General features: G+C 40.9%; 1 protein-coding gene across 1 annotated transcript in view; it reads left to right on the top strand.

Moving 5' to 3' along the window:
• Window positions 1-7,326, top strand: part of CCDC186 (coiled-coil domain containing 186) — a 71,253-nt gene extending 63,927 nt beyond the window's left edge. The window contains exon 17 of the transcript XR_013233597.1: window positions 6,755-7,326. The gene's annotated coding sequence lies outside the window, so the exon portion shown is untranslated. The remainder of the gene's footprint in view (window positions 1-6,754) is intronic.
• The last annotated feature ends 7,420 nt before the right edge of the window (window positions 7,327-14,746 follow it).

The raw sequence follows: 14,746 nt of genomic DNA, 5'->3' as shown, positions 1-14,746 counted from the left end.
CTGCTTAACTTCTGAGATTTTATGAGATCAGGCTAGCCTGGGCCATCCAGGTCAGCCATCTCATATATTATCACAGTTTAAACTATGACAAATACATTCAATGGGCACTAGTTCCGTATGTGGATGTGTTGCTAAGCAAAATGATAACAGTGCAACTGAGAGTTTGTTCTGTAGATTGTCTGTAGTTGCAATGTTTTTGTCTGTAGTTGCAATGTTTTTGTATGAATTTTCATAAAGTTAATCCTAGAAATCATACTGGAGCTTTACATAATATAATCAGAAGTTGTGATTAACAGGAGGGGCTATGTTTACACTGGTAATGAATTTGACTCAAATGCCAAAGAGTTTTCAAAATCATAAAGATTCTACTGTAACTTAAGCTTGATATGTGATTCAGAAATACTTGGAATTGGAATTGCCACAGTGCTGCATTGGCAATAGCTAAGATCCATCTTGGCAGAGTTGCCTCTTCTACTGATACTTAAAAGCAAGCAACTCCCAAATTGAAACTCCCTAACGGATTAGCTTACAAACATGCTGTTTGCAATGTGCCACAGGCAGATAGCAGGAAGGATCACAAGCCAGTGCATCGTATGGAAGAGTGAGTTTAATAAAACACACCCAGATGTTTCACGATCATTCAAAGGGATGTTACTGTTATTAGTCACTTTACCTTTAAACTAAAGATCCCTGTGGCTTTACTGGTTTATTATATAATGTAAGCAGGAAGGTCAAGGTGTCCCAGTAGTCAGACTATGCTATTAATGTTAGGTATCATGCGGAGCACATCAGAAAAGCAACAAGTAACCACAGTGAGGAGGCTTGCTAAAAATCTGAATTCTAACACTTCCTGGTAAGTCAAGCCAGAAAAAGCAGTACACTAAAATGCTATCCACTAGCTCACACAGTTTTGAAGATACCAGGAACAGGCTCTAAGCTGGCAATTCAGATCATATTCAAGGATTGGTGGGGTGACCTCATGCCTCCATAGGCTCTGGTCTCTTGGTATACCAGCCTCTGTGTTAACATATCCTTGGCTTTATTCCTGGGTAGCTGCTGGCTCAGCACTCCCTGCTGCTTCTGGAGCACCACTGGTACTTACAGAGGAAGATAACCCAAGAACTTGCCACCTCATTGGTCCACAGAGAAGGGACATGGCTCAGTATCAGAGCATTTGCCTTAACATCAGAAAGGAGTGTGTAATCTATGTGAGATTCTGGAGAGCTACAGCCAGCCAGAATAGACAGTTGATAAAACTCAGTATAATGTAGCTTCATATGTTCATGTGTCCATATTAGGGTTGACTCGGAGAATATGGGGAGTAGTGACAAGGTATCAAGTGTCATGCCAATGTGCAATATCAAATGCCTATGGAAAGCTGTAAGTGATGTCATTGTGTTAAGATGACATTCTAGAATCTGCTCCCAAACTCTATGGCTCAACAATAAAGTTTAGGTGAATCCTAGAGTATTGTACCAATATGATGACATCACTTCTGTTACATGCCAGGCATGGCCAGGATGCCAAATCACTCTTCCATTTCCCCCTGCCATTCCATCAACTGGTGACAAAAATGGTAGCCCTCGTCTGCTGGTTCCCTAGAGCGATCCCCAACCCGTGGGCCGCGGACCACATGTGGTCCTTTGACTAATTGGAGGTGGACCCTGAAGGACGCCTTCTCCCCCCCTGTCATGAGATAAACTGTCAGTTTAACTGTCATGAGTTAAAATTTCCATGAAAATAAAATGTTCCTTATGTTCATTGTTGTGGCGTATCTGTATCTTATTTTGAAGGGATGTTTAAATATTACCATAGCAATCAGAGAGCGTTAGGGCAGTGGTTGAGAGTAGAGGAGTAAATACCCCCCCCCCACTGGGCCTCAGTAAAAGGCGTTGAGTGGTCCCTGGTGAGTGGTCCCCGGTGATAAAAAGGTTGGGGACCACTGCCTTAGACTATATGTTGTCATAGCACATGATTGACTGGCCTGTAGTCAGAGCTCCAGTAGCAGGTGTCCTTGCTGAACCAGATCCATAGTTCTTGACACAGAAAGGGTTATCTGGGGTAAATACACACATGGACCTTTTCAGTGCAAAGGCACTTTGCAGCAGTGACGTCATCAGCATTCTTTGGTCAGTACTCAGTCTGGTCAGATTGCATATTTAGCAAGTTGTCAGCTGCTTGTTCAGTAATAGCTCAGCAGGTCACCTGCATACTGTACTACATGGTGTGATGTGTTGTATTGAGGGGAAACTAGGAATACAACAATCCCAGTCAGCCTCAGCTATCCATTTTAACTTTCCTTTTGTTCTTCAGACCACCTGTTCAGTCCAGCCATCTTGTTATTGGTTGGAAAGGGGTGAAGTGACATGATGGATCAGGTCATTGTCAAGGAATGTGACATTCCTGTGATGTGAACTGGGGTTAAAGAATCTGGCAGTCCACGTGCTGTGAAGATTTTGCTTGAATCATGCATTGATGAAACTGGAGGGATGATATATAAATTGAATGAATGAATGAACCTCCAACAGTTTGGCGTGAATCAACCACTATTGAGAAGTTCTACCTCAAAATGGACCTGGAAAAATCACTTTAAAGACATATCCATAGATTTTTTTTGTTGTTGATTTTCAATGCAACATCAGGACTTTTAGCGGGACTGGACTTGAACCCTAATATTTACTGCACCTCCTGCCTCTGCCTTCAATATCTTAAGCCACAGTGCATACATCTGGAAGAGCCTTTATCGGTACTATAATGGGGTGCCCAATGCATAGTCTGGGCTGAGTCAGAGGAGCTGCCTGCTTTGCAGACACCAGTACAGTACACTTCCTGTCTGGGTTTCTAAAACTGTGATCGAGCGGCATGGTTTCTCCTCTTGCTGAGGCATGCAGAGTTAAACTCTTCAAAAAACACTTGCATATCCACATCTCAGAAAATTGTTTCCCTGACCTTATGTGCTCTGAGTTAATTTCCATACAGCCCTTTCTCAAGTCTACAAGGAATCTCTGTGTGTGCCTCTGAAGATTCTGTCCTCATCACCAGTGTTAAGTATTATATAGAGGAGGCCATAGAGAAGGCAGAAAACCAAAAGGTAACATTACTGTAGCCACAAAATTAATCAGGAGGAAATTCGTTGAAGTGAATAAGTTGCTAGTATAACCTATTCAATTCAAATATAACCTACTACATTTTCTTTTTAAATTATTATTTAGTTTTTGGAACAATAATTAAGTATATACAACAACAATCAACATGTAATAATTCAGGCTTGTTGTATTTGAGCAGACGCAGTCTTTCGCTCTTCTGTCTAGCCAGCTCCTTGAAGTTTGCAGTTTTGCTCTGCCTTGGGATGTCATCTGCTCTTTATAGGAGTTTTTGGTATACCTAAAATATTGATATGTAGTTTATGGAAAGGAATGTTTCTGAAGGAAAGTGCTCCTCCCTGTAGCTTCAAGCCCTCCAATCCTTTGGGTGAAATCACACCTTTTGCCAGCTCAGTGTAGTGGTTAAGAGTGGAGGCTTCTTATTTGACGAACTGGGTTTGATTCTCTGCTCCCCCACATGCAGCCAGATTGACCTTGGGGTAATCACAGCCCTGATAGTTCTGTTCTGACTGAGCAGTAATATCAGGGCTCTTTCAGCCCTACCTTACAGGGTGTCCGTAGTGGGGAGAGGAAAAGGAAGGAGATTGTAAGCTGCTTTGAGACTCCTGGTAGAGAAAAGTGGCATGTCAAAACCAACTCTTCTTCTTCCTCTTCCTTATAAAGAATACCTCAACTCTTTAACTCCTCCTAGTGGGTTCAGGGTTACACTAGAGTAAGGTGACCAGATTTTAACATTGGTAAAGCAGGACCGGGGGGGGGGGGGTTCTTGATTAAAAATTTGGTCTATATGGAACAACAAAAAGTTTCATAGAATGCATAGAATGCAAAAATAGTATTGTAATATATATATTTTTAATTGCAAAGTAAGTACAATTTGCCAGGTACCCCCAAATGTCCCTCCAAAAGTGAGGCAATCTGGTCACCTTACACTAGAAGGGCCAAACTGAACAGAAACTAGGAAGTAGAACTGCGCTTGCTAAGAGGATAAATTCCAGCACTTCCTAGCATGACTGGCTGCAAAGGTCAGTAAACTACTATAACATATGGGAGAGGAAGAAGGGCAAGCAGACTGTTAGTTGACATAGAAAAACCACCTTCCAAAAACCATAATTCAAGGATAAAGTCAGGGTTTCCGTATCTGTGGAGGAAGAAACCATCTGCTATCTGGCTCCACTATCCACAAGGGCCACCAACTTCAAGATGATACCTGGAGATCTCCATTACAAATTATCCCCATGCAATAGAGATCAGTTGCCCTGGAATCAATGGTTGTGGACAACTGTGTATTGTGCATATGTTGTGCATAGGTTGGTGGCTTCAAATATTTCTTTGCCAAAGTCGTGAATTGCAACACTGCTTACCAATGGGTGTGTCCCTCTGTGTGTGAACTGTATCTCAAAGAAAATCTCAGCACTGACACAGCTGACTGCATTAGTTTCCTGTCTGAGTCACTTCAAAACTCTTTGAAAATGTTTGTCAAGAGTCTCTGTTTGTATGCCTCTATGTTTGTATGTCTTATTTAATTGGTTTAAATTTTATCTCTGTCTCTCCCTATCTCTATCTCCCTCTCTGTCTGTTAATATTTGAAATGCTAACTAACGTGGGAAAACTGAGTTTGATGGAAAGGCAGAGTAGACATTTTTAAAATAGATAAATTTTAAAAATTATAAAGATGGGCTAAGTGGGTAAGTACAAGCCTCATCTTCTGTTCCTTCAGGGCTTTGACCCATTTTTCATTCCTTGGTCTCCAGTTTTTGGTCTTCTATGATGTTGAAGCCGTACAATCCCGTTGGGACGGCCAGCTCAATGCAGTCTGTTGTTTACTTAAGCTGTCTCACTGAGGTCCAGAGATTCTCAGGCAACTTCCACATTTTGAGGACCCTAGCCATGATAAATTCCAACATACAACTGACAAAATTATTGCCAACAGCCAAGAGATGAATTATCACATTCTTTTAACAGCAGAGAACTGAGATTACCTGGATTCCACATGTTATAGATTCTACATCCATAACATCTACAGGTCCCCCCCCCCCGAGACTGAGAGATCAAACATGCTGAGGGAGTGTCAAAGTTATTGTTGAAGTGCTGTTCTAATTGTTCCAGTTGGTATGTTGTTGTTATTGTTATACTGTTATATTGATTTTGATAGTGTTCTATGTAAATGTTCCAAAATGTTTTATGTAAACCGCCCAGAGCCGTAGGGAAGGGTGGTATAAATAAACAAACAAACAAATAAGTGTGTAAAACTATAGTTAGTTCTATAGGGAACTGATGGGGATTTCATCATACCATGAGATAAAAGTTCAGAACTTGTGATGTCAAGGCTAAGCTATGATTTGAGAGATTTATAGTTTCAGAACTTGGCACTACCAGGGCTCAGCTTTAAAACAGTTCACAACAACAATAATAAACTAACCTGTTTTACCATCATTTAATGTCAAAGGTATAAAGAAACAAAAAAGAATGTCTACAAATTTCCTAGTTTGGAGTACGATGCCTGTTACTTTGTTGCCAGAAGTTAAGGAATAACCTTGTTTATGGGAAAGAGTATTATTCAAGCTAATAGAATTTTAATGTGAACCAGATTTTATGTGTGGCTTTGTTTCTTCTTGCTCTGCAACATATGTATGTGTATAATATAATAGCCATAAACATTTATTGCTTTTCCACATGTAGCTCAGCCTAAACTCAATTCCTGATACTAAAGTCTTTCCAGTTGCTAGAGAGTCTACAAGAATGAGTTCTTCCCTTGTGCAGCTGGTTACACTGGAAGATACCAAAGATAATCTAAGAAGATAATTTTTGGATTGTGGAAGTAAAAAGACCTCCAGCAGTCCATGACAAAAAATAAAAATATAAAAAGATGCTGTAGAACAGTGGTCTTCAGTGTTCTCACAAGCAGGACACAGGGGGCAGCATTGGACTTTCTAACCACATGTCACGCAGTCATGTGATACAAGAGTTATCATCTCACTGGTGTGGAGGGAAGTCCACATTGCAAGTGTGTGGGAAACTGGAAAACCAACTAGTAGGAATAGAGATGGCTAGTCTGGAATATATCTAAACCTTCCAAAGGTGAAATAAATCTCCACTTCGCTGTCCTGCTGCTTCTTCAGTGTAAGTGGAAAGAGAAGTAGAAGGCACACTGCCCTCGATTTATACATATGCACACTGGCAACAGGTGCTTCCAAAAAGCAGCAAAAAGGATTGGCATCTCTATTGGGCTTATAACCCAATTGATGATGCTTTAGGGCCCACCTGAAGCTGTAGAGGCATAATTATTTTTTCATAAAATGGCCAGATGCATTTCAGTTGTTTTTGAAGAAAGTCAACTACAAAAACATAGACAGACAAAATAATTTTATACAATGTCCACAAATCTATTTACAGACATCACACTACATTGATGAGTTTATGTTGTTTAATTAAGTTTCCTTAAGCATTGTTTCTTTTAAAATAAAATAATAAAAATATAACTTGTTTACCCAACTATCCTTTAAGAAAGATATTGTTCTAGCTGGAATTGTTCTTCCTTCGAATAAGCATTTTTCTAATTTAAAAAATATCCCACTAGAGCAGACTAGATTCAGACAGCTTTAGATATCCCTGAATTGTTTCAAATTGTACTTATACATATTTTCTTCCAGGCTCAACAATGCTTGAAACAAGTAAAGATTGCTTCAGACTGAAAACGTGCTGGATTGTCAAGGCTTGGGGATCCTCCGGAACAGCATGGATGAGGTGCAAGGAGCCAAATCTATACAAACAGAACCTCCTGCTTTGCATGAGTAGAAACACAACTTGGGACCGACCCCAGTATTTCTCCCAACAGATCGGGTGCAAATGCACGTTCACTGAGGATTAGCTTAACATTAGAAATCTGTCTCTACATACTTATATCAAATGCTGAGGGTTATGTTCATTGTAGAGGTAAGCTATCTAAATGTTTAATCCTTTGCAGGTTTACCGTTTCAAGTATTTCTTTTATCCTTAGAATATACATTTCAACTGACTAAAATGATAAAATCTGTGGGGCTGTCGTTGTACACTTGATATAGGTTCACTGTTATAAATGTTCTTTTGTTAAAAATGTTCTTTTGTATTCTCCTACCCATATTTGTAAGGTTTTTTTAATGTTTTATATACATATAGCTTAGCACAGCAACAAGAAATTCATTATTTTATATAATTTGTAATAAAATTCCCAACCCATCTATGTTGACATCCAGCAGTCTGTTTATAATAAACTCAAGATCTAGGGGGAAATAGCCTTTTAGACGGCTTAGCTCTTGGTCTTCTTCATTGTCTTAATGTCAAGAAGTATTCCTATGGACCAGAGATCCTTTAATGTTTTCCATTCTCTTATAGATTATAGTCAATCTATTTCAGTAAGCTATTATTAAAGATGTTCCATTATTTGTTGGTGTTGAGAGGCACCAGTATTATTGAACGTTAGGCTGCAAATTACTTGTTTTTTCTTATTCGTTGTGTGTCCATAATTAATTAATTCTGCCCTTGTATTTGTTTAAGCTTCCAAATGTGTTCTCCATATATCTTCTTTCATCTGTCAATTAGATGAAGCCTGCTTATCTGACAATTAGACTTGACAGCTCTGGGTTGGGAAATACCTGGAGACTTTGAGGGTGGAGCCAGGAGTAGCCAGGATTTGGGGTGGAAGGGGACCTCAGTGGAGTATAATGCTGTGGAGTCCACCCTCCAAAACAGTCATTTTCCCCAGGGGAACTTATCCGTCACTTGGATACAAGATGTAAAACTGGGAGATCCCTAGGTCTTGCCTTAAGGATGGCATCCCTACTTCATAGTACAAAATCTCTTATCCACCCAAGGAAATAAACTATAGGGTATTGTGCCATTTGAAAGACTAACATGTTTATTTAGCCTAAACTTTTAAGATCCAGAATCCACTTTTGTCCAGTTACATAAAGCATGGTGTTCTTTAGGTAAACTTGTAATGTTGTTGCATATCTGTATCTAACATCTCTAAATGGTTTAGAGGTAGTTAGAAATAGAGTTCCTGTCAACCTTTTCTATATCCAACCAATCCAGCAGTAAAAGGTAAAGGTATCCCCTGTGCAAGCACCGAGTCATGTCTGACCCTTGGGGTGACGCCCTCTAGCGTTTTCATGGCAGACTCAATACGGGGTGGTTTGCCAGTGCCTTCCCCAGTCATGACCGTTTACCCCCCAGCAAGCTGGGTACTCATTTTACCGACCTCGGAAGGATGGAAGGCTGAGTCAACCTTGAGCCGGCTGCTGGGATTGAACTCCCAGCCTTATGGGCAAAGCTTTCAGACGGCTGCCTTACCACTCTGCGCCACAAGAGGCTCATAATCCAGCAGTAGAGGAGCAGAAAGAAAAGACACTTTGGGGGGGGGGGTGCTGATCATCATCCTTATTCACCTGCAGTTCAGCTGAGGCAAGAAGAATGGACTAGATTCATACAACGATCTCTTTGCCCTGCTAAAGAATTCCTTCCCCATATTCAGCTGCATGTAGTATTGGAATGGAGGTTCTACACAGAACTTAACATAGCACTATACTCCCCTTAAACATCTGGCAACACCTTTTCCAAAGAAATGAAAGTACAGCAGATTCCTGCATTTCCACTGCAGTGGTATCATTCAGCTCACTTCCTGGCAGTTTCTGCTGTCATTTCCTATTTACTTGTTGTGAGTCAGCATTCCAGATTGGATCCTTTTACCTGATGGGGGACAGGCTTTGATCATGTATTTTCCCCTTGCAACAAATGTGATTGTTCATTATTTAAAAATAAATTCTCACAATGATGAAATTACTGTTATGAAAACAGAAGCATCAAACATCATACTTTGTAGCCAAGAGAAATCCAGTAGTTAAAGCCTTCGCCTCCCTCTCCCCAGAGAAAAGAAACTGATTACGAGAACATTCCAGTATTCAGGGGCACCATGAGTGAACAGGAAGCAATTAAGTAAGCAGCATGGAAAATCATAAGCTGCTTTAAAACAGCAGAGACAATGTCACATTTTTTTTTAATTCGTAATTGTAATTTCATAATTACATGACTATAGAAATATATAAATCAATGAACAATCACATTTACTGCAAGGGGGGAGAAGTAATTAAAATCCTCTTCCAGGTCAAAGATTCATTAACAAATACTTGGGTACTGGCACTGTGAGTGAGGAAGTAATGGGAGAATAAAGGAGAAACTGTGACAGAGGATGTAAATAAACAACAGCCCTCATAAATCTCATTGAGAAAGAGGAAATGAAATACTGGAATGCAGAACGCTGACTACATCTTCAAGGTCTAGGGTTACCAGCTCTGGGTTGTGAAATACCTGGAGACTTTGGCGATAGAGCTGGGAGTGGGCAGGATTTGGGGCAGGGAGGGACCGCAACGGAGTATAATGTTATGGAGTCTACCCTCAAAGCAACCATTTTCTCCAGGGGATCTGAGCTCTGTCATCTGGAGATGTGCTGTAAAACTAGGAATTCCCAGGTCCCACCTTGGGCCTGGCACCACTATCAAGGTCCATCATAAAAATAGCTCAAACAGATTATGGTAATTTCACAATAAATGGACTACCCTAGGGATGGAGTAAGGAAACTCACCTCTGCTGTGTTGGATCTGTCCTGATTTTATGTTTCATTATCAAGACAAATCACCATCTTGAGCTAAAGACAGGCTTCCATTCACTTGGTTTGGTGGCCAGAATAAGGGCATTGCTGGAACCATTGACTCAACAGCTAGGTGAGGCCTATGTGTTCCCCTGTCAATTACATGGAAGCAGATTTTGCAACAACACAAAATAGTTTCTCAGTGAGAAACTCCATCCAGTCAGTTATTTTCCTATAGGCCTTGCAACTAAGTCAGCATGAACTGTTCTGAAGCTCTTCTGAAAGGCATACTTTGTTTAAACAAGCACCTAGTTTCCCCATAATAATCTTGTTGCAGTCACAGGATAAGTGGAAGTCATCCATGTAACAGTCGTTACACAAACATAATAGAAAAGATAATTTAGACTACCAATGAGGTAGACATCTCATGTTTTGAAATTTATTTAGACAACACTTTGTTTATAAAACCATAAGAACTAAAAAAAATGAATATAGGTGTTGACGTCATAGACTTTGGGGACTATGACAACACTATCATGGCCTGTTGTGTCAACTCTCTTTCACCTGAAGGAGGATTTGAGGGGAAATGTCATTGTGAAACAAAAACCAAATCACAAAAAAATGCATTAAATAAGATCAAACAAGTCGTCCTCAATATTCTTGTTCAGTTTCACTTTTCTGGTTTTATCAATATAGTTCCCCAACCATCTCATTGGTACTAGAAAAATCTTCTGATAGGCCAAAAGGAAAGTTGACTTTTTAAATCACCTAACTTCCTATTTATCACAAGAAAATTAAATGTTGGCAAAATATAATTGATTTGGAGACCAGAAGTCTGCTCATAAGACAGGAAATATTGGGCGATTTCCTCTATTCCTCTCATCGGTTTATTCCAGTCAGCTTTTTTATTTTTTTTAAGTCTTGCTACATTCTGTTCTACACACTGTAAGTCACTGCAGTAGTATATAGGGACATTAATACATTCACATAGATGAAAGTGGGCTTTCTAATTATAGAGTTATAGTGACATACATTCATACATTGCATATAAAAGTAATGTAAATAGTGGCAGGGTCTCTGTTGCTTATGAGCCAAAGTAGAGATAATATTATTCTGATGTGGGGGCTTGTCTGAGAACTAGGTTGGCACTTGGAAGGAGGACAGAGAATGCTTTTTGCTTTGCAGGGAGATACTGATTGCCTTAATAAGGACGCTGGACACCTCAAGTTTTGGCATGAATTGGCCACAGCCTTTTATTTCAACTGAGCGTGGCTTAGCATGGGGAAGGCTCCTGCCCTCTTGCAGTCATCCAACCGCAAGGCAGCTGAATCAGCAGGCCCCTTTAATGAGCACCATCAGCTAGCCAGCCTTGATCCCTGGACCTCACAGCCTGCTGACTCATGGGAGGTGGCAACTGGGTGAACCCATTGGATGTCCACCTCTACCAGGTTCCCCTGCCACTTGGAAATGCAAGCCAACCCCCTGGCTCTACTTCCACACAGCCCCTTATGGGGGCCCCCTAACCTGTGGAGGCCAGCATGCAAGTTTGGCCTTCCCACCAAAGATCCGCCCCATGCTTCAACCCAAAGGCTGTGACGATTAGCAATTAATTACTTAACTGCAATACAACAACCCAGATCAACCCAAGCATATCACAATAGGTAGGGAGGGTGGGTTACATCCTCTGGCACCGGAAAGGGGGAAAGAGGCCTGAACTGGGACCTGAACAATAAGAAAGCAAGCAGGTCTACTCAGAATCTTACTCAGGTCTATTCTACGGGTCTTATGACTTTAAAAAATGTCTCCAAGGATTGTACTGTCACTCAGTTTGCAGCAGTTTGCCCTGACATGAACTGAGTTTGAAACAAAAGCCTGGCAGTGAAAAGACTCATTGCTTTGTATACCGAAGTTTATCCAGGCCCTTAGCATCACCACAAATACTCTCAGGTCAGGTGTCTGAGACACTTAACACAAGTAGTTCTAAGCCACATGAAGGGCAATGTCCCTTCTATTGCAAAGTTGGATTTCATTCAAGTTACAAAATACCCTTGAATAACACAGGTGTGTTTACGTTTGCTTTGCACCCGGAGTGGGGCGGGGGGGGGGGGGGAAGCCCACTGACTCCTAACTTCTTGGAATCTCAAGTCAGTCCCTGAAATCCTTTTCTTATGAGAAACCACTTGTGGTTAGATCCAGTTTAATTAGTTTTTGGGGAGGCAGCAACATGGAAAGGAACTGTAAGGCTCAAACTGTATATCTGGTAAATGTGCCGTTGTAATTGACAGAATGTTGCTGATGGAAGGTTTAAAAGATCTGGCTGCCAATTTCTGCAAGGTTATTGACCTCAGCAAAGGCGGGTCTGCTGCATCAGGGCTGGGAAGGTTTCTAGGAAATGCTTTATCAACTGGTCTGCAAGAAGCCAGAAGGGAAGAGGACAAGCTGTTTGGCCAATGCACTCCTCTCCCCCTCCCACCCCAGTATGGGATGTAAGTTTAGTGTGAAAATTATTTTCGCACAGGAAGCTCCTCTTTTCTACTCTCCTTACCGGGCTGGTTTTGTCTGGCAACTGATCTTTCTGCATCGATTTTCTCCAATAATTACTTGATTTTTGATTGGGAAACAACTGAGCATTTCTTCTTTACTTCCCCCAAAAAAGCTACTTCATAAATCTTATGAGGCTCTATCAAAAATGAAGATTCCAGCCAGCCAGTTCAGTAGGACTGCATCAGGAAGGGAAAGGCTTTTATTTCAGACAACAGAGGCCTCAAAATAGGTGTATTGGTCTAGCATAGAAGTCTGGATTTGGCTTTGCAAGACCTCTATTGAAGTCCCAACTGTACCTTGAGTCTGTTCTACAGTCTTTGGAATCTTCTATTTCCCAGGCTCATATTCCCATTAAAAAATGGGAATAATGGTCATGTAAGTAACTGTGTTGTTTTCTTGGCCAAGAGTGATACAAAACCACAGAGCATCACAAAATAAAAGGGACATTGAATCTAACTGATACAAAATAGCAGTTCTCCTACATACAGGTTTGGGCTTATTTTATTTTTAAATACAGCTTTGTTTTGTGAGTTTTGCCTGTTTTGCAAGAGCCCCCTCTCTACTTTGCTTCAAAAGGTATAAACACAAATGTTCCAGATATGCAGGCTCTGGTATAAGAATCTACTGGTTTTGAAAGGGATGGAAGAGAGAGGCAATTGCTGCTGTACATTGGGCCAAAGTCAGTAAACTTCTTTTTGTGAAAAGCGATCTCACACTCAGTTCAGATTTATTTATTGCCTTACATTTCAAGAACTTAGCAGTATTTTGAAATATTGAACTGCGATTGCTTAACAGTCCCTTTCAGTTGCTGATATCCTGTCTAATACCTTTAGAAAGTGATTTAGCACTTTTAAAGTCATTGTTCAAGATCTATTGATTAGTGGAGTTCTGAAAAGGAAGGAAGGAAGGAAGGAAGGAAGGAAGGAAGGAAGGAAGGAAGGAAGGAAGGAAGGAAGGAAGGTTATATTGCTGTTTCTTGGGACTTTGCACATTTGTAAATATTTGCAAAAATGACCTTCCAGTTTTTAATGTTAAGAAAAGGCATATTTCTTTCTTGAATAAATTAATTTTGCCCTAGCATCCAAGCATGCTTCATGCGTTCATATATACACTGATAGATATTTGACCTACAGAAGTCAGTAAGTAGGATTTTTTTTTGTCTACTGCTCACTACAAACACAAATTGCCAGATGAAGCAGGGCTACACCCTACAAACTGCAGCCAGTCAAATAGGTCCACCTATCTCAACCTCCCAGTAGCATCTAAATGCATCATTCCTTGAAATAATCCTATTTGCTCAATTTGTTAATGGAAATGGACCATGATCAGGAAAAAGCAGAGTGGGATTATCTCAGAGTAACTTTTCCTGCTGAGTATATTATGGAATGGCTTTTAAAGGAATACCCCAGACCCACTTTGCCCAGTGCTCTCAGCTGGAAAAAGTTCACATTGTGGGAAATGACCACAATGTTACATGCAGACATCTAAAGCAGTGATTCTCAACCTTCCGAATGCCACGACCCTTTAATACCGTTCCTCATGTTGTTGTGACCCCAACCATAAAATTATGCAAGTGTTCTTTCACAGAAATTAAACCGGCCAATGATGTGAAGACCCATTGTTCATGATTGTATATAAATTTGTTTTTTTCTGGGGTTTCTCAGTTCAGTTCTGCCTCTAGTCACACCATGCCGAATCTTGCTGTTTTCCACTGCTCCAGACAGATGAACGCTCTACCTCGACCTACCCCGCAAGGCTGTTGTGTTGATGGTGCCCCCCCGGCCAAGCTGTTTTCCCTGTCGCGACCCCTGTGAAAGGGTTGTTCGACCCCCAATTGGGTCCTGGCCCCCAGGTTGAGAACCACTGATCTAAAGGGATATTTTACATAGAAGACAATGTGATTTCTTTATTTCTTCAACATATTATACACTTTAAGGATTGATGAAGGCTAATTTCTCCATAATAAATAGAGGTTTCTGTATGGTGACATGAGAAGTCATACCGGATCAGGTCAGTGGTCAATCTAGTCCAACACTCTGTGTCACACATTGACCATTTCCACACTGAACACTGCGCTGGACTGCAGGCTGGAGTTTGAGCCAGGACAATTTGTCCCATTTCTTCCTGCTTCCGCATGGTGGAGCATTTAACCCGGTGCACCTTGTCTGCCCCAGATTTGTGCCCCCCTCATGGAAGCCAGGGCATTGAAGTTCCCAGTACGGAAACAGTCATACCTGCCAAGCCCCAGGTACCATCAGGATGTCCACCAGCAGGCAAAAAACTCCAGAAACCTTCCCAGTGTTGCTTTTGGTGTTGCAAAAGCATCACTGCCCCAGACATGTTCACCTGTACTTTATGCCACTGATGGACCTTTACTCCATATGCTTATCCAATCCCTTCTTGAAGTTGTCCATGTCTGTAGCTGTTACTTCTTGCAGCAATGAATTCCATGGGTTACTATTTGCATTATTAAGTA

This window comes from Paroedura picta, chromosome 8 (assembly GCF_049243985.1).
Source record: "Paroedura picta isolate Pp20150507F chromosome 8, Ppicta_v3.0, whole genome shotgun sequence".
Classification (NCBI taxonomy): domain Eukaryota; kingdom Metazoa; phylum Chordata; class Lepidosauria; order Squamata; family Gekkonidae; genus Paroedura; species Paroedura picta.
The sequence above is the reverse complement of the archived record's forward strand: the minus strand, read 5'-3'. Positions and strand labels throughout refer to the sequence as shown.